General features: G+C 34.2%; 1 pseudogene; it reads left to right on the top strand.

Moving 5' to 3' along the window:
• The first annotated feature begins 6312 nt into the window (after positions 1-6312).
• Positions 6313-7186, top strand: LOC149560450 (putative sugar phosphate/phosphate translocator At2g25520 pseudogene; annotated as a pseudogene).
• The last annotated feature ends 11954 nt before the right edge of the window (positions 7187-19140 follow it).

The raw sequence follows: 19140 nt of genomic DNA on the forward strand, positions 1-19140 counted from the left end.
AACTAATTTATTAAATCAATTGTAAATCGCTGCATTACAAGAAGACCATTCAACTCCAATTCTAAATATAACAAGACGCTCAAATTAGACTGAGGTTTGTACTCTCAAATTACAGCTATTGATATACTTATAGACATTTTATTCTCTGCAATGTGTACGAGTATCAAATTTTATTTTCTTAAATGTGACACCATGTTAGTTGCAAAAGGTGAACATCTAAAATAACTAGACTCAATGAGAGGGATTAAACTTGTACAATTTTTATCACTTTCCGTTGTCCATATACATTAAAAAAAAATCTGGTCCTGCTTTAATTCGCAACTTTGACTGACAGGTACAGCCTGTGGTGATTGATACTGTAATGGCAGAAAGTGCTTACATGCTTTTGTACTCGAGGCGAACAAAAATATTGAATTCTCAGTAGTCAGTCAATGATCTTATATTATCTTTGCTTTATTATCAGCTACATTGGAGTGAAAATATGCTCTAGTGCTTATGCCATGCTGTTTGTTCAGATCTTCTCCACAACCCCCATATGTGCTAAAGAATAGAACTACTCAAGCTCACATGCCAGCACCCTTAAATCATCCAAATAATGATTGGCACATCAACAACAAATGGACAGAATGGAAATTGCAAAATTAACAGTATTTAGTTTTCTCCATTGAACTTAAGAGCTACAAGAATTGATTCTGATATTGTTTGGAGTTTGGATGATTATGCTGATGATGGATGGTTTACTGTTATGTGTGGTTTGGATGCATATGGATTCAATCAAAAGAACCTTGCTACAGCCACAACTGACTGGGATATATACTCAACTTCTAGGGGGTACACGGATTACACATACAGTGATACTGGATCTCTCTTTAGTGGCTCAGATGAAGCACCTTGGAGTACAGACAGCTACAAGGATTCAACGAGCATAGAGGGATCATGTTGAGAGAAAATCTGGTTGACTCAAGCTTCATTACTTGTTTCATAGCCTATTTATAAAAATCTTGGTTTGGGTTTTGCATTTCCAGTATGCAGATGCATGGTAAATTGACTTATGGAGAGTATCTTGCCTACTTTTTGATGCTCTAGATGTCACATAACTCCTTTCTGACTAGATATGTGGTGGTGAATTGATAATTATTTTACCATCCATCTTCCTAGCAAAACATGTTCTTCCTTTTCTACGATCAATACTCTTACAATTTGACAACTTGGATCAGATATTTCATATTTGTTCTTGGCACTATTGGTTACAACACTTGGAGTATACCTGGTGCCAATGAAGCACTAAAGGAAAGGATCTATGATAACATCTGTAGATTTAAGTTGTTTCAGACTACGTAAGTGTAAATTTGATGATAATTTGAAGGAAAATACAAAAAGACTGGAAAGACAGGTTAATTATTCAACAATTTTCCAGCTCATGCTCTTTGTTAAAGAGAAAGAATCTAGAGATGACTATGTATCATCTAATATATAATATAGTTAAACCAAACCTATTCATTCACACTGAAACCTGTAGATTTTATTTAAGCAGAGAGAAATCAATAACAGAGAAAGGAATATTACAAAAAAAAATTGAACAACAATATAACCCACTCAATGATCACGATGAAAGGAAAACTGAACTCTCTGTTTTGACAGAGTATACTCTGTTTTTAGAATGGTAAAGAAAAGAAAAATTATGTCGTGTTTGTTATTTTACCACATTATTAATGTGAGCTTCTATGTTTTATGTGGTATTTATGACATAAATTTAATGGAATATTTAGTATAGTGGCTGATAATTTGAAGTGTCTCTTTCTTTCTATAATTTTCAATCAATACACTAATTTTTAATTATTACTACCAAAACCCTTGATTATCTTAACAGCAAGTAGCCCTCACATAAGATACACCATGTTTCTTCTCCTTTATGGGAAGGAATACATCAGAGGTCTGAGGACGAAAGTCTTAATTCAGAATACCAACAGGTACATTCTAATGACATGAAATCTATATCGGTCCCCCTTCAGACAGAAATTGTTCCAGAACAAAACACACCTGCAGATCTCCCTTTAGCTTATGAGAATTTATATTTATCAGTTATCCTGTCAGTTTCTCAAACCTCCCTGGCCTCAACAGAAGATCAGAAAGGGGCGAAGAGTAGAGGAGACCGAAAATCCAAATGCACTAAAGCCAAAGATGAGTTAAAGCTACATTTAAGAGTTTGATTTTAAAGTTCATGCATTCATGGAGATATACTAGGGTCGTGTAAAACAATATCAAAATGTCACAAGTTTACATGAATCAGGATTTCTTTAGAGCATATAACTCACTATAAATAGAAGACTGAAAATATTATCGTTACATATGTAACATATGAGAAATTATTCAAATCATACAGGTCAAGGATAAGGTAAAGAAGCAAAAACATTGTTATGGAGTTAACAGATTACAGTGAATTAAACCTTTAAGACAGTCCAAATGTTTTCAAGTAAATATCACGAATGATGCATAAGGGACTGATTGACATCAAAAGTATATTAATATTATTCATGTGTAAAGAAGTTTTATTGTGATTCAGAAACCATATAGAAAATCAAGAGAAAGGGGATATCGCCGAAATAAGGCAGCAATATTACAGTCAGTGGGAGCAAAACGTACAGTCACACTCAACCTGGGGGTGTGGTAAAACTATATTTGTTAAAAAGAATTCTGAGGGTGGCCAATCTACTGATATATGGATAGGTAAAAGAAACATATTTATTTCTGAAGTACCTATCAGAAGGAATTGTTGATCAAACAACTTTGAAGAAACTGAAACTTCAAAGCAACTTTCAGATATGTCTTCACAGGCACCTACAACCATACCAGCACCATCTCCAGGTGCATCTCAAATGAACAGTATATCTACTTATAGTAAGCCCATCAAATCCACAACTAATCAGGAATATCATAGGAAGTATAAAACACCAACGACTACTATCAATCAGACAAGACAAGGTATTGCGTGGTCGACATTTCAAGATCAGGCAGCTGTTAGTTTGGTTTATGATGTTGGCCCTGATTGAGAGCTTGTAAGTGATTTAATATATCCCAGCTTGCAAATGAAAGTGAGATATGCTGAAGTGTAAATATCCCGTACAAGTGCAATTGAATACTATATAGAAATCAAAGACTAAAACAGCGACATGAAATATTTATGTTGAGGCTCAGTGTCGCACTAATTGGTTTTCTTCAGTGATAATAAGCAAGTAAAAGCGTAATCTCCTAGAGCCCATGTAAGAAGAGAACCAAAAACGTTATATTGTATCCAAGTTCACAATAGACCAATTGATTATCATGTGAGACTTCCACCCGGAAAACCTTACTCGAAGATTGCCAAACTTCTATTCATGGTTTTAAGGAAGCTGACAAACTATGTGCAGAGATATGTGGAAGCCACAAATACAATTTGTTGTTGTGTTGTAAGCTGTTGCCTAACGGCAACCTATTTATTAATGCACTTTCCTTCTTGTCATTGTTCTCATTTCTCTCTTCCGCAGTTGCGAGTCTATGGCACTCTTGCATATGTTTCTCAGACTGCATGGGTTCAAAGTGGAACAATGCAGGACAACATACTATTTGGGAAGCCCTTGAACAAGAAAAAATATAAAGAGGTGATAAAAAATACCTCATTAGACAAGGATCTGGAAGATCTTCCCTTCAGTGATCTAACTGAAATTAGGGAGTGAGGTATTAATTTGAGTGGCAATCAGAAACAACATATACAACTTGCCCATACTCTGTACCAGGATGTTGATATTTATCTTTTGCACGACCCGTTCAGTGCTCTTGATGCTCCTACTGCTACTAACCTGTAGGGAAGGCTTAAAGGATAGCAGTCAAAGATGCCAATTTGTGGGGATGACAAGAGGCACCAATATGCCAGTTTTTTGGGATAGCCTAAAAGTGGTCCATGAATGAGGACTATTAGAACAAACTTAGACTAGCATGGCATGTGCAAACTTTTGTTTGCTTAGTTACGATTTCAAGCAAGAAATTTTGCATAGTTCACCAATAGTCCCTAAGATGAGTTTCCTAAACTCTAACTCATATGATAGCATCAAAGCTTTGAAATTTTGTAAATTATAGCAATTTATCTTGAAGATGCAACCAAAGATACTAGTGCTTTGAAAATGAAATGAAAACATGGACTCAACCATGGCGGGGTGTATGGCCTATAAGAGTTTAAAAAATTCAAGGCATAAATTATATATGCAACATGAGACTCTCTCCTTAGGCTAGAGGAAAGTTTAATATAACTATTTTAAAGGAATTTGAAACTGATGCTATGACAAGCTATTTGTTTTTGGACCTTTCGACCTTGGATAATCTCCAACAAGCATTATCTCTCATGATGATTGATTATGGCTCAGATGAATCTTTTATTTCAGATGCAGGCAGAGATAATTGGTGAACATTCCTTCTTCATTCTTGTGCATTAATTTCTTTACTTTTTAAGTTCACATTTTAGGGAGTAGTACAGACCAGTCAAAGCTAAACAAATGAGTATAAATCTGTCATTTGGGAACCAAACAACAGGAATTGCAGATGTTTGACACTTAATGCAATGAAAATAAATGAAATACTGATAAATCCCTAAATTATCTTATCATTTTTTCCTCTTTCTATTAATGGATTGTAGAGTGTAACCAAAAATGTTGATGCTAAAGATATTCACGCAGTTACTTCTAGAAGCACTCTACCTCATTATGCTGGAATTTTTGAAACAAGTTCCCTATATAGCCAGAAATGATTGTATTGACAATTTCACACATTTATGGCCACTTCTTGTTGATTTATGACTTACAAGATTTGTATAATCACTTGCTATGGCTATGCTCGTGGTAGTCGAATGACAAAAACTCACAATCAAAAGATTGGGGATCCGATTGATTTGATTGCAAATATCAATTACCTAGGCCAAGAATAATAGACAAATCTGTTAAAGGTTGTCGTTCTCCTAGTCCTCGCAAAAATTCCAATGCTTTATCTACTTGGATATAAATCGAAACACAAATCTCACAATGAAAATGCCAAGAATATTTTAATCTTGTGCAACTTTATACAGTTACTTATTGTATTTTACATACTTAAATATATCATTTCAAGAGCATAGAATGTTTCATTCATATCTGTTGTGAAGAGTCCTCCTTGCAATCTATAATTTCCACCTAATCAAAATCTTTTATTTTTAACAGAATTTCAAACAGCAGCCTAACTCAGATTTGACTGTATTGCATTATTTTAATCGGCCCCTATTCTTGACTCTCTCTTAGTGAATCTTCACCAAGTTTACATAGGACTGTAATTCTTATTCACGTCTATTTCTAAAAAGAGATTATGAAGCCTCAAGCTTATATGAGAATATAATTCTATTAAATCTTCATTAAAATTAGTTTTTATTACTTCTACTAGATAAAGATAAGGACTGTAAGTGTTCTACATTAGTTAGAGTGGAGCAGAATAGTCTAGACCATGTAAGAATTCAGCAGACATATAAGCCTCCAAAATTGCAAATTGAAATATGAGTGAAGCAATGTTAGCAAGAAAATGGGGGAACACAAACCAAAGTCTAAGCAAGTAATTTTTCAATGTTGTATTTAGACTCCAAATGCAGTAGTATGAGATAGCTTATCAACCTCACCAACTATTATAACTGCACAACACAGTGATTTATATTTTCATATTATTAAATTAAATTATTAAAGGGATCAAAATAATCTGACAGGATGAGAAGATGGTATTACAAAAATTGCAAAATACAATATGGAGGAGCAGATTTTAAAATAGCGAGTTCAAAGGTCAATACTGTATTCATCAGAGTCAATTACAGACTTCCAAGAAATTTATAGAATTGGACGCCAAATTCACACGAGGTCTCTTTGGCACTAACCATACAGGCTCTATGAAATCTAAGGCAAGCTTGAGCCATATGCAGTCTCCAGCCATTATATTAATCTGATGAGATATTACCAAAAATTAGTGGATCATCAAGATAAACTACTAGGCTATCACTGTTGCTTAGGTCACATGAGATTGAGATATTTTGCTTAAAAACCTGTGCATCAAATCTTCACTTGCTTGATTGAGAAAAATTACATGCTAAACTTTATGCCTATTTTCTTACTGGAAGTTGCAGATCTAGCAGTTTTTCTACGCAGGTTGAGGCATGTAAGCTAACTGATCCATATATATTATTTTGCCGATCCATTTTTGAAATTTTAAGCATTTGGAAGTTTTGCCTATTTGGCCTCTAAGAATGAGAAGTAGAATACCCATTTTGTGAAGATGGGCAAGGGTTCAAGAAAGGGCAAGTCTGTCAGCAACAATGTTCTGAAGAGGATTATACTGAGCTATACCTATGTGGGCATTTGGATCTTCTTGAGTTTCACTGTGATTGTATATAAAAAATACTTTTTGGATAAGAAGATGAATGACTAGCCTTCCCCTATTAGTTTGACAATGATCATCATGGCATTCTATTCAGCTCTGGCTATTCAAGTGGTCATGTTAAAAAAACTTGTTGAGTCAATTTGAATGTCCAAGGAGGTCTATTTGTCCTCCATTGTGCCCATTGGAGCTTTGTATTCAACGAGTCTTTGGTTCTAAAATTTGGCCTACATTTTTCTGTTCAAGTCATTTATCCATTTGAAAAAAGCCAGGACACCTGTGGTTGTATATTCTATTGGGGTTGGGTTAAATAGGGATCCTTTCAAGTCCAATACCATGAAAAACATGATTGGGATTTTTGTTGGGGTGGCTATTATAGCCTATGGAGAGGCCAAGTTTAATTCACGGGGTGTGATGCTTATGTTAGGCGTAGTTATTTTTTAGGCTACAAGGTTGGTTTTGATGTAGACACTGCTTACATCACAGGGCATAACCCTCAATCCCATCAGCACACTCTTTTATGTCGCTCCTTGATTTCTTCTATTTTTTACCATCCCATGGTTGTTTGCTGAGTTCCATGTGCTCAAGGAAACCTCAACCTTCCACTTTGATTACTTCGTCTTTGGCACCGATTATCTGTCACTCTGCCCTTAACCTTGCAGTTTTTCTCCTGATCGGAAATAAATCAGCTTTGACAATGAATGCAGCTAAGGTTAAGGATTGGTTGCTGATTACCTTCTCTATGGGAGGGTTCACAGATACAAAAGTTTGAGGTTTAATTTTTGACAGACTTAAGAATGCAAAAAGAGGGGTAAAAATTTATTAAGATAGAAAGGAATACAACAAGGAGAGCTCAACAAGGAGCTCGATCCTGAGCAACAAGATCATCAAATTCTTGCACCATCTCAAAGGACAGTTGCCCCCTATCCCTAATATTCCAACCCGGATCATGACTAGAAGCCCATTTGGCTAAACAATCAGCAGGTCTATTCCATTCTCGCGGAATATACTTGAACCTAATGAACTGAAAAGAGGAAGAGAAGAAAAGAATCTGCTTAACAACAGTGGCCAGCTGCCAACTAACATCCTCAAGCTCTTGCGAAGAAAGCATGTTCACCACCACCTGGGAATCAGACTCACAAATAATCTTACTCCATCCCCATAAGCAACACTGTTCCACAGCATATAAAATAGCCTGAGCTTCCATGAGATTGTTAGTATAATCACCCTTATGAATTGAGAAGAAAAATTTAACATTCCCAGAACTACAACGAGCCACTCCGCCAATACCATCCGGACCAGGATTCCCACGAGAAGAACGATCAGTGTTAATTTTCAGAACTCCACAGGGAGGAGGAGTCCAGTGCCCATCCCGGTTAACCCGACCCTTCCTCTGATGGTGAAGCTGCCTGGACATAGAAGGAAACCTATGAGCCGCAACCCCATCCTGCAGATGAAAATTGAGGCGATTACAGATAGCAAGATCAACCGGATCCATACCCCCATCAAGCTCACACTTCACAAGAATAGTTTCCTGGAGAGAATGTGATATTTTCCACCAAAGATGCAAAACACCAAGCCGAACATCTTGGAATATGCGACGATTCCTCTCCAACCAGATATGCCAAAGCATGAAAGATGGGCCAGCAATCCAAGCAGCATGGAGAGAAGAAGACTTGGAGGGAGCACTACCCAAGCGAGTCCAGAACTCAGGCAAAGAGGAAGCATGCCGACAAGAGCAACCCCAAGCGCTCCACCAAAGGTGCCATATCTGAGTAGAATAGGAGCAATGGAAGAATAGATGGGAGACAGACTCCTCTCCATTACCACACAAAACACAATAAGAGGGGCCCTGAAATCCACGTTTACAAAGATTATCCCAGGTAAGACAACGGTTGTGAGCCACTAGCCACATGAAAAAATTGCACTTGGACCAAGAAACTTTATTCCAAACTTGCTTCCACCAAGGGACCTCAGCATCCCCAAATAATTGTCTAGTTATCTCCTGATACCCAGCAGAGACATGATATTTACCAGACAAGGTACCGCCCCAAGCCAATACATCTGGACCAAGCAAAGAGGAACACTCTCTAGAGGCCAGAATTTGAGAAAGCTCCTGACGATCCATGTCTGTACCTCCAGGAGGCCAATCAGAGGAATGCTTCCATCTATAACCAACAACAGGTCCCAATTGATAAGGACTCTTGTAATGAGCCACTTTATCCCATCCAGCGGCCAAAAATTTATCAGATGTTACAATTGCAACTAACCTGGTGGATATCTATGCAAAATAGGGAAGTAGAGACAAGGCATGAGTTGTTTGACAAAATGCCTCAAATAAATGTGGGAATATGTATTGTCATGATTGCAGGATATGAAAAAAAAAAATTTGTTGAAAAGGCGAAAGGAAAACTTGACATCGTTTATAAACAAATTCCAAGTTGTCGGAGGATTCACCATCAAGGTGAAAAGGCTTCAATCTTAGAAACTTTTAGAATGAAAAACAATTACAGTGCATTGATTTGTCATCAAGATGAACAAAAATAATCATTGTTAATTGACCACAAATAAAGAATCAAATACTAATGGGTAGCTCTTACACCTATTTGGGTCTAGGTGTTGGTATTTTAAGGAACACGTTCTTAAAAACCTTTGACTGTTAGTAATTAGCAAGAAACTTTTCAATAGTTAATCCATCTTCCAATATTTTGATTATTAATGTAAACAGGGAATTGCTCCTTTTTATTTTGATGGAAATTCAGCTTTTTCCTCTAGTCTCTTTGATTAACAACCAAGGATTGAGGGGTATCCATTCTACCAAATTCACCCAAGGCACGATCCCAGCCTCATCCCTTTTAGATGTCAGGGGCCTTGCACTCAACAAGACTTGATCCCCGGTGGGCTCTTTGTGAGCCTTTCAACTTCACCAGTAGACCAAGGGCCCCTTGACAAAATTGATCCTTTTTCATATATAGTCTTTTCTACATTCACATTTTCTATAATGGATCTCTGACTACAACAGAATCTATTAAACCCTTGATAGTATGAAATAATGAAGCTAAAATACTGGTAGTGTTAGAATTTATAAGTATTGCAATTAGATGAGGAACAAGGAAGTTAATGGTACTAAAGATTCACAAATAAACATTGGAGCATCACATAGTTTCCTTCCAAATAAACACAAGCTACATTTTGTTAAATATGAAGGCCTTAAGGATTCTTACAACTCTTCAATCACACAAAATGATTTTAAAATATGAGAAGACAACTCATATTAACATGTGTGACCATTTTCACTCTCTAAAATGGCTCTTACATATGAAAGATGGAGAATCCATACCTAAGTGAACATGATTTTCTTTGCAATCCTTGCTGTAAATTGTGGCATGGAAAAACTGAAAAAGAATAAACCTTAAATTAGCAAATGATAAATCATCAATTGACAATGTTGTACTTATATAAAAATTTATTTATTGACATAATCAATAAAAAATGAAAACACAACCTGTACTTGTTACAATATTACCCACACTGTTCAGAGAGCTTGAATAACAACAGATGAAGAGGGATGATTGTATGCATACACACACGTCTATTTTTAGTGCACATCATAAACAAGTATTAGCAATTCCAACATAAAGGATAAATCTAACAATACAACCTCTCACCAGCTCTCAACAATCCTCAAAAACTACGATAAATTTGATGATAATTTCCTGCAACCAAATTAATACTTTGGTATAACTTTGTTTAAAAGTCCATTACATTAATTATTAATAAACCAAAAAGATTTTAGAGGACGAACGATAATTGTTGAGATACAACAATGGTGGAATATAATGTCAAACCTCAAAAAAGAAAAAAGATCATAAATAATTCCTATAACAAAGCATAATTGCACAAAATCTAATGATGACTTGAACCTAAAAATCATTTCAGAGAGCTTCAATTTCTCAATTTTATTGAACAAATACACCAACCACATTCAGATTATAGTTTAATGAATTCAACAAGCACCATATACTTTGAAAGCTTTGCACACAGCATGGGCATCATTTTACTTCACATAAATTAAAGATGTCGAAAGAAAGTGGCATCAATTTTTTGCATACTCTTCAATGATACCATGGTGTTTTTAGAGTAAAAGCATCAGAAAATAAGGTTGTGAATAACACCTCGCAAAACAAAATCAAAGTTTCCTCTAAAATAACATAAGAAACATAGTGCATATAAAGATGGGGAAATTTTCTAATCTTCGTAAGACAGGGGAGTGACTATATTCCAAAAAATCAATTAAAGCATATAGTGCCTTCGCAAGGAACAGGGATGCGATTGTATTGGAAGCATGTTTAACAATTTTTAAACAAAAAATAACAAAACATCATTTTTAATGTTAGAAATATATTGAAACAATGTAACACCCAAACAATGATAAAGAAATCCAAGAGGAGAACACTAATGAAAATGTAGAATCCACCAAAACATAAATTTTGGGGACAAGCAACACTGCTGATAGACATTCCAAAGAAAATGAATTCAGAATCTGATCCAGACTCTACTTGATGCATAATAACCATAAGGTATCAAATTCTTTATAATTTCCCATAATACGTACATTCAAAGAAATTTGAATAATGCCCCTAAGTTTTAATTTCTATCATGAAAATAAAAGTTTTTTTATGAAACCCCTAAAGTCCATTCTACCAAGACTAAACTTAACTTGGGAAATAGGATTATTCAATCCTATATATTTTTGGATGATTTAAAAGATGTTAGAACATGGCTTGTTTGAACATGTATGTAAAATAGAAAATCCTATTCTATCTCAATATGGTCATAGTATCATGGTGGAATGTGGTATACCAAATATGAACATGGTTCTGTCTTCCCACAAAGCATGGCCTCAATGGCTGCCTGATAGATTCTTTGGGACCTCAAGTCACGTTCAAGAAAATATCTAGCATATTATAAAATTCCCCTAGTTGAGCCACACTAAGATGCCCAAGAACTTTTAATTTCTACCCCAATTCCTCATACCCAACCACCTATGGCCGATTCCCTGCAATGAAAAAGTAGGCACCTTTGTTTGACATAATTTTTTAGGGTTTTCATAAACTATTTGTCAATTTCATCCAGCTCTTCTCCCTCTGTAATTGAACAATGTGAATGACTGCTCTGACAAGTGTAGTTACATGTCATCACTAAGCCATGGTTGTATTTGGGCATTTAAATATGCAAAGGGGAATGAAAATTATATTGCAGTACATTCAACTAGTTGTATTGTTGTGTACTATTTCTCTTAACGTAAACATTAAGCACCCCCATAACCACCCCTCCCCTACCTCAATCAATGAACCTCTGTTAATATAGTGTATCAATTTTCTCAGCTCTTCATAGACTGGAGAGTTTAAAGCTCTAGTTCATTTAGATTGTCTGAAAATAATTATTTAATCAACAACAACAATGATAAATTATGCATAGTTTGAACAACACTAAGACATTCTGCAAGATCATGACTAGGTTTAGAAACTTGTTCAATGATTTATGAAAAGGAATCAACACTAGTGAATATAGGAACGTGTATACTTTCATATGATGCTTTCTAAGATATATTCAAAGGTGCACACTGAAGAGGATGTATTTCTTCAGGGTCTTTGATATTTAAATACTCAGATTCAGTTTAGTATGTCTCTGATGAGGAATAGACTATGAATGACTCTAATGCATATGAGGACTAAAATAGGGATGGATCTAACATTGATGAGGAATAAAATTCTGACAAATATAAGGTTGATGAATTTTTTAATGAAAAATTATTTTCAGATCGATTGTTGTGGGTTGAAAAGTGGTAGTCTGTCAATGAATCTAAGAAATTTGATAAGGAATAATCCTCAGAAAGATCTGATGCTGATGAGAAATAATCTTCAGGGGAATTTGAAGCTGATGACAGATAATCTTCAGGGGAATCTGAAGCTGATGAGAAATAATCTTTGACAGAGCCTAAAGAACTTGAAGAAACACATTCCTATAAATTTGAGAACAAATTTTTCCTACCAATTTTATGTCGATATTTGTTCTCCAGCTTAAAAAATTTATGTGCTCAATATTTTCTTCTACAACATTAATCTCCACTATGAGACTATTTAATTAGAGTAATCCATTAAATATTTCAGATGAGATAAAATTTAGGATAATGAGGAGTAAATTGAACATAAAACTGGTTGTAACAAGATCAACCTTTCAATTGTCTTTTATTTAAGCCATTTATGTACCTCAAAATTCATACAAATAATAGAGTCTAATGTAAATGATATGTACCAGATCTTCTGCCAGAATTTTTCCTGTGTGAGGTAAAGAAAAATCTATTTATATTCGTCTACATAATAAATGGAAAAATGGATTAAAGAGTTGTGATCTAGAGGTGATTTGAGGATAATTAGCTAGCCCTGGAAATGCACCATTGATCAGACTCATAAGGAATTTTTTGGAACTCATTGCTTTTCTATAACAAGGGAGCTATTTGAGGATAACGCCTATATATATTTGTGGTGGTTGTGCATCTGTATAAACTCATGACCCAGTTGCTATGGTGTTTTCCATAAGACTTATAGGGGCTCCACTTCGTTGAAAAGTTTTAATATTGATGAAGGATTTTCTAGTTGAAGTGAAAAATACATGTCATGTGGAATTGTCCACAGTACCTGACCAGACTGCAAAAGAGGCTATTGAGGACACTGTGTTAAAACAGGGATACCCTGTACTAACATTGCATGGCTAGGAGAGATTGGCGGCTTCCTAATTAGTGTTGCTAATAATTAGAGGATAGAAAGATCTGATCATGTTAAAACAAACACCCAAATCTAAAAGATTGTATGATAAACACTTGACAATCTAACTCCGATAATTCAAATGCAAGGCATTTTTTAACATGAAAGGGAGAAAAATTATAATGGGTACCATGACACATAAAACTTCTTGTTTTTTTTCTTAAATTGAAACTGGATGATTGAGATTAAATTTCCAGCAACATATCAAATAGGAAAAAGAAGACTAATATACATCCATTTTAAAAGAGAATTTAAAATAAACAATTAAATGACTTTTTCATTTCTTAAAATTGCATATCCACATAAAATCACACAACTATTTTAATTAAGGTAATTGTTGCAAAAACTAAAAACTATCAAGGTAGCAACACAATTGCCTTTTATAGCACCTCCATTAACTTCTAGTGGCAAAGACATGGCTGTAACAGAAATTGTAGAAAAATGATGAAATTGTAGAAAGAGTTATCAAAAAATATTTGTCTTAGGAAGTAGATGCATAAATGATAAAGAAGGGAATCACAAATTTCTATTTGCTGGAGGACTTTCATCTAATGCATAATAATCATATTGAATTCTGAAAGAATCACACTGATAGCCGCTATCCATATGTATATTTTAATCCCATGATTTATATTTGTGATCTATTATAGTAACAAGTAGCTCTGCAAGTTGTTAAAGATCACTCCTCAAATTTTGTCTAATATACCATGGTGATTTAATGAAGTGTCTTTGATGTGCTGCTATAGAAGCTAATACAACTTGAAATGAATTCATACTGAGTACACTTACTTTCACCGTTTTCCTTCATTGCTTGGAATGCAAAGATCCCTATATTTATATTTTAGATTTTGATGTTTTAGATCACTTTTGATTATACCATGTAGAAATGTTTGGCATCAGTTGTAGATTTCTACAAAGCTTAATCCAAAAACACTCTGGAGTTTATAATCCCTAGCTTTGGATAAGTTTGATATGTTATCCAACTAATTCCTATGAGAAAAGAGCCCTAATTCTCATTTAACTGAGAATGAAATAATAACTAATTTATATGAGAAAAAACCCTCGCTCTGGATTTTAGGGAATACAATTTAAGTAATATATATATGATTGGTTTTACACAGTTCCACCAAGTCAATTGTCAAATAGATATCTTAGAGCTGCAAAGTCACCATAAATCTTGAATATGAGGGTTTGGGTGCTACTAACCTGACTTCTACTAGCAAGGTTGCTTCCTCAGGTTGGCTATCTGTTGCTAATCCTTCAGCAAAAAATAGTCCTGTGATTACAATCAATAGCAGATAAAACCTCTGTTAATAAATCCTGAATCTAAAACAAAGGACTAAATGAAACAACAAATAGTTGGACAGAAATTTCAAAAGTGAGGGTTTGGAAAAACATACATCTAGAAGTAGAGAAAATCCCTTAGTAATGCCCATAATCTCATTTTTCCTTAACTTCATATACAACTCAACAAGTACACAACATGTGGAAGTATAACAAAGGCATGTGGTTTGAAAACAAATTGCCACTTTCTAACCTGCAAGAAGACATATCCACAGTCAAAAATATGAAGGCATGTGGGTTGAAAACAAATTTCCACTTTCTAACATGCAAGAAGACACATCCACAATCAAAATGATTGAGAAAAAGTTGTTCAAGTGATTATATTAAATATGAAAAAAGAAAAACTAACCTAGGAAATTGTAAGCAACCAATTAGAAAATAGGAATCAACATGAGAAAATTGACTTTTATAACAAAATGTGTATCTATAGGATATATGTCCTTTGCATAATCTGAATTAATTGATGGATGCAATATGAAAACATTAGCTCTAGACTATAAATAGTTAGGTACTAACAAATATAAATGAAATACTACTAAGGAAAGACCATGCTTTCATATACCTTGGCAATACATAGGTAGCTCTGGATAATCTTCCATAGTTTACATACAATTGAAGCAATTCTATAGGATATGGCACTTGCCCAACCATTTCCCGAGCAGTTTCTATCCTTCCACTCTATTATCAGAGCAGTTGTTGAATTTAGACGTATTAGTTGTTATTGTCACTAAGAATTTACATTTTTTATATTTTAATACTTTAGTTCTGAAAAAAATATGGTATTGTCAAAAGATATTTGTATAACAATGAAAAAACTCTAATTATAAACTTTATGCCTTAAACATATTCACCAGCCGTAAAGCATATTAGCAGAGAGGTGAGCAACAGTTCATCATTTTCTCTAGAATTAAAATACTATGATGAAATTGATTTAAGGACAAGAATCCCCCTGGCACTCTTTTCCGGATTCATCTGGGTTTCATCGATGCACTTAACTTGATAATTATAGAGATCTAGCAATTAAATCTTCACTGTAATAAATCAAAATTTGGTACTTAAAATACTATGATGAAATTGATTTAAGGACAAGAATCCCCGACCACTCTTTTTCGAATTCATTTGGGTTTCACCAATGCACTTAACTTGACAATTATAGAGATCTAGAAATTAGATCTTCACTGTAATAAATCAAAATTTGGTACTTTGAGCTTGCAATAAAGCAATGAAACTAATGTAAATTTTCAAGGTTTGAGCTATAAGGATATAATAAGGGACATCAACAATGAAAAAAACTATTAATACAAAAAGAAAAACCAGAGAAATTGTTGTTGCTTGGGTAACAGAAAAGGACCATCCACAGTATTGGAAAGGGACTACAGTCTAGGAGAATCATAATAATGTTGTTCAGCAGACAAAGAAGAATCATAATAAATATCTAGCATGAAGGGAGGCGTAAAAGTGGGGAGATTATAGATTTGACGAGCCTAATGCACATACAGCTTTGAGCATATTTTTCTGCTTCCCATTATATGTCATCTAAAAAAGAATTGATAAAAAATACCAATACGAACAATATACAGCTTTGTCCACTAATTCAATTTTCTAATATTTACCACAAACAAGCTGAACAAGAAGTATCATTATGACATTATAGTCAAAGCTGAACAAGAAGTGTCATTATGACATTACAGATTTGACAAGCCTAATGCACATACAGCTTTGAGCATATTTTTCTGCTTCCCATTATATGTCATCTAAAAAAGAACTGATGAAAAATACCAATACAAACAATATACAGCTTTGTCCATCTCCAACTAATTCAATTTTCTAATATTTACCACAAACAAGCTGAACAAGAAGTATCATTATGACATTATAGTCAAAGATTGCAATATAAAAATGTAAGAATGGATAGAAAGAAACCTGAGTACAAAGATGCAATAGGAAATATCGGCTTCTTTCTTCAATTATTTCTTTCATCTTGATTCTTTTAAATCCAATCATCACAATTGGTAGGAGAAACAAATGGATAGGACCTATTGTTATAGCTTTTGACAATGAAGAAACTAGCCAAACACAATTAGCTTGCCAATGTATTAGTCATTTACATATCTAGCAAATATACTTCAAGGATATGATCATTACTTTACTTTATTGCAAAGCCATGGATTTGTACATCATATGGTTGCACTTATGTGCAGAACACGAGCTCTAGTAGGCCTTATGTTGGTGCCATTGTATACAGGGCAGCCAATAGGATTAAGAATGCATAGTTCACCCTCAATGGGAAGAAATATTATTTGTTTGTCAATGATGGGAATAATTCACTTCATGGTAAATACCTTCTCTGCCATGCTCTGTTTTGTCTGGTTATTTTCCTAATTTGATTGATGATGACTCTAGGCATTGAAAGTGGTTCTTTTCCTACTGTAAGTGGATTTCAAGTATATTTTTGCTGCTTCTATTTAGAAGTAAGTCAGCTTTTAGATATGATTCAATAATGATATGGTGAATGGGTAGATGTGTAATCCATTGATGAGAAATGGAGATTTTATCAAGGAAGTTTCACATTGTGATTCCCTTGAATATTTAAATGGACTGGGACTAAGATGTTGTTTGTACAGACTAGCCTAAAAAGGAAATGAACATACCCGCAACAAAAAAGTAATTTTGTCTTGTATAATGGCTCTTCTCACTGTCCAAAAATCAAGAAAAGCATTTATCAGTTCCTAAGAAATAACATTATGTGAAGATTCAATGTCACTATTTAAACAACAATAAAAAACCTAACAATGTTAACAAAGGCAAATTTGTCTTAAATATAAGTATTTCTTATTTTATTTCTTCTCTTCAAAATCTCACGGATCATCCATGTTTCAAATTTGAAGGCTTCACCTTTTGACTACATTAATAAATTAAAAATAAATGTAAAACACTCATAGAAGTGTAAGTAGTTTCTGGAATGTAGATTTTTTACTTGGCGCTGTACAATAAAAGCCTTCATTTTGGAATTACTTTTGTCCTTCAGATTGATAAATTTTTCTCTTGAATGGTATGCCCGACATTTTTTAATGGTAGTGGTATTGTTAATGGTAGTTTACTTTGATGGCTGTTTAAATTTCATTCGTATATTCATTTGCTGGGCTGGGATGTATAAAGATTTTGTGAGCTACACATGGTCATCACTGGTTTTTCTTGTATAAATAAAACATTGATTACCCTTGTTAATAGTTGAGCTAAACTCTTCATCAGCATCATAAATAGCTTCTCTCTATCACCTTTCTTCCTCCAACCAAATCTGGATCTCCGCCAGGGTTACGATTTAAAACCCTCTTGGATTAGAAAAAAAACCTAAATTGAGATTTACGGAAAAATGCACGAACAATCGAAAGCATAGACTTCTCCATCCATAGACTTCTCCATCCATAGGCCTTTTCCAAACCCTAGAATCCCCATGTACCAAAGAAATTACCAGACTCCACAACATCCAATCTATCCGCACACCCTTCATGACTCGCTCCTAAACATTTTTTTCTATCATGTATCTTTGTTGGTGGGATGAAATAAATTTCCCGCTCAGACTTATCATTATGACAAAAACTAAAATTAAAATTAAAGGGTAAATAAAAAAGAAAATACAAGGCAACGTTAAAGACGATAATTAATTTTTTGTCTAAAAAAATTGTCTTAAAACAACTCACTTTGTAGTAGTGTTAATATAAATGATCCATAAACCAAATGCTTTATTAAATTAAAATACTAATATGAAATTGGATTTCTCTTGCTTAAATTTGAGCAAATCAACATTCAATTGAATTTGATCAATAGGCTTCAAGCTCTCGCATTCAGAGAACTATCTCATGTTGGAAAATTGTGGGAGGTCCTAAATTTCTGCAAAGGCTTAAATGAAATTGGATATCTCGTTCTTATAATTGAACAAATTATTAGTGAATAGGCTTCAAATGCGGCCCTTGGTAGCCTGAAAACTTTTACATGCTGTGAAATTGTAGAGTGCTGTAAAATTCTGTAATGTTGCCATATTTTTATTAATTTGTTCCAAAATTTTAGAACATGTAAAGTGTAGATTAGTTCATTTATGAAACATCTAATGTGTAGATTCAATCATTTATACCATCTATGAGCCTTGATCCAATTTTCTTGACATGATTTAACATTCTTTTGGAGATCACGTTGAAGATAAAAATATAGTTATATTGCTATTAGGATTTAACTGTGTAGTTTTTAACACTAAAAGATGGGTAAAAATTTTATTGAATACCAAAAAGAGAACAGAACAATAGAACAAACAAAGAGCATTGAAGAGCTTTATCCTGGTCCACAAGTTGAGCCAGCTTTTGAGATAAACTAGAGGGAAGCATCCTATGATCAATAATGTTCCAATCCGGCACATACTCGGAGGCCCATTTAGCCAAGCAATCAACCACACTGTTCCATTCACGAGGAATATGCATAAAAGACACAAAATCCAAAGAATTGCATAACTAAGTGATATGTTGAATAACCATAGCCAAATGCCAATCCACATCCACGAGGT

This window comes from Cupressus sempervirens, chromosome 4, assembly GCF_028749045.1.
Source record: "Cupressus sempervirens isolate cs-2001-9-10 chromosome 4, ASM2874904v1, whole genome shotgun sequence".
NCBI classification, from domain to species: Eukaryota; Viridiplantae; Streptophyta; class Pinopsida; order Cupressales; family Cupressaceae; genus Cupressus; species Cupressus sempervirens.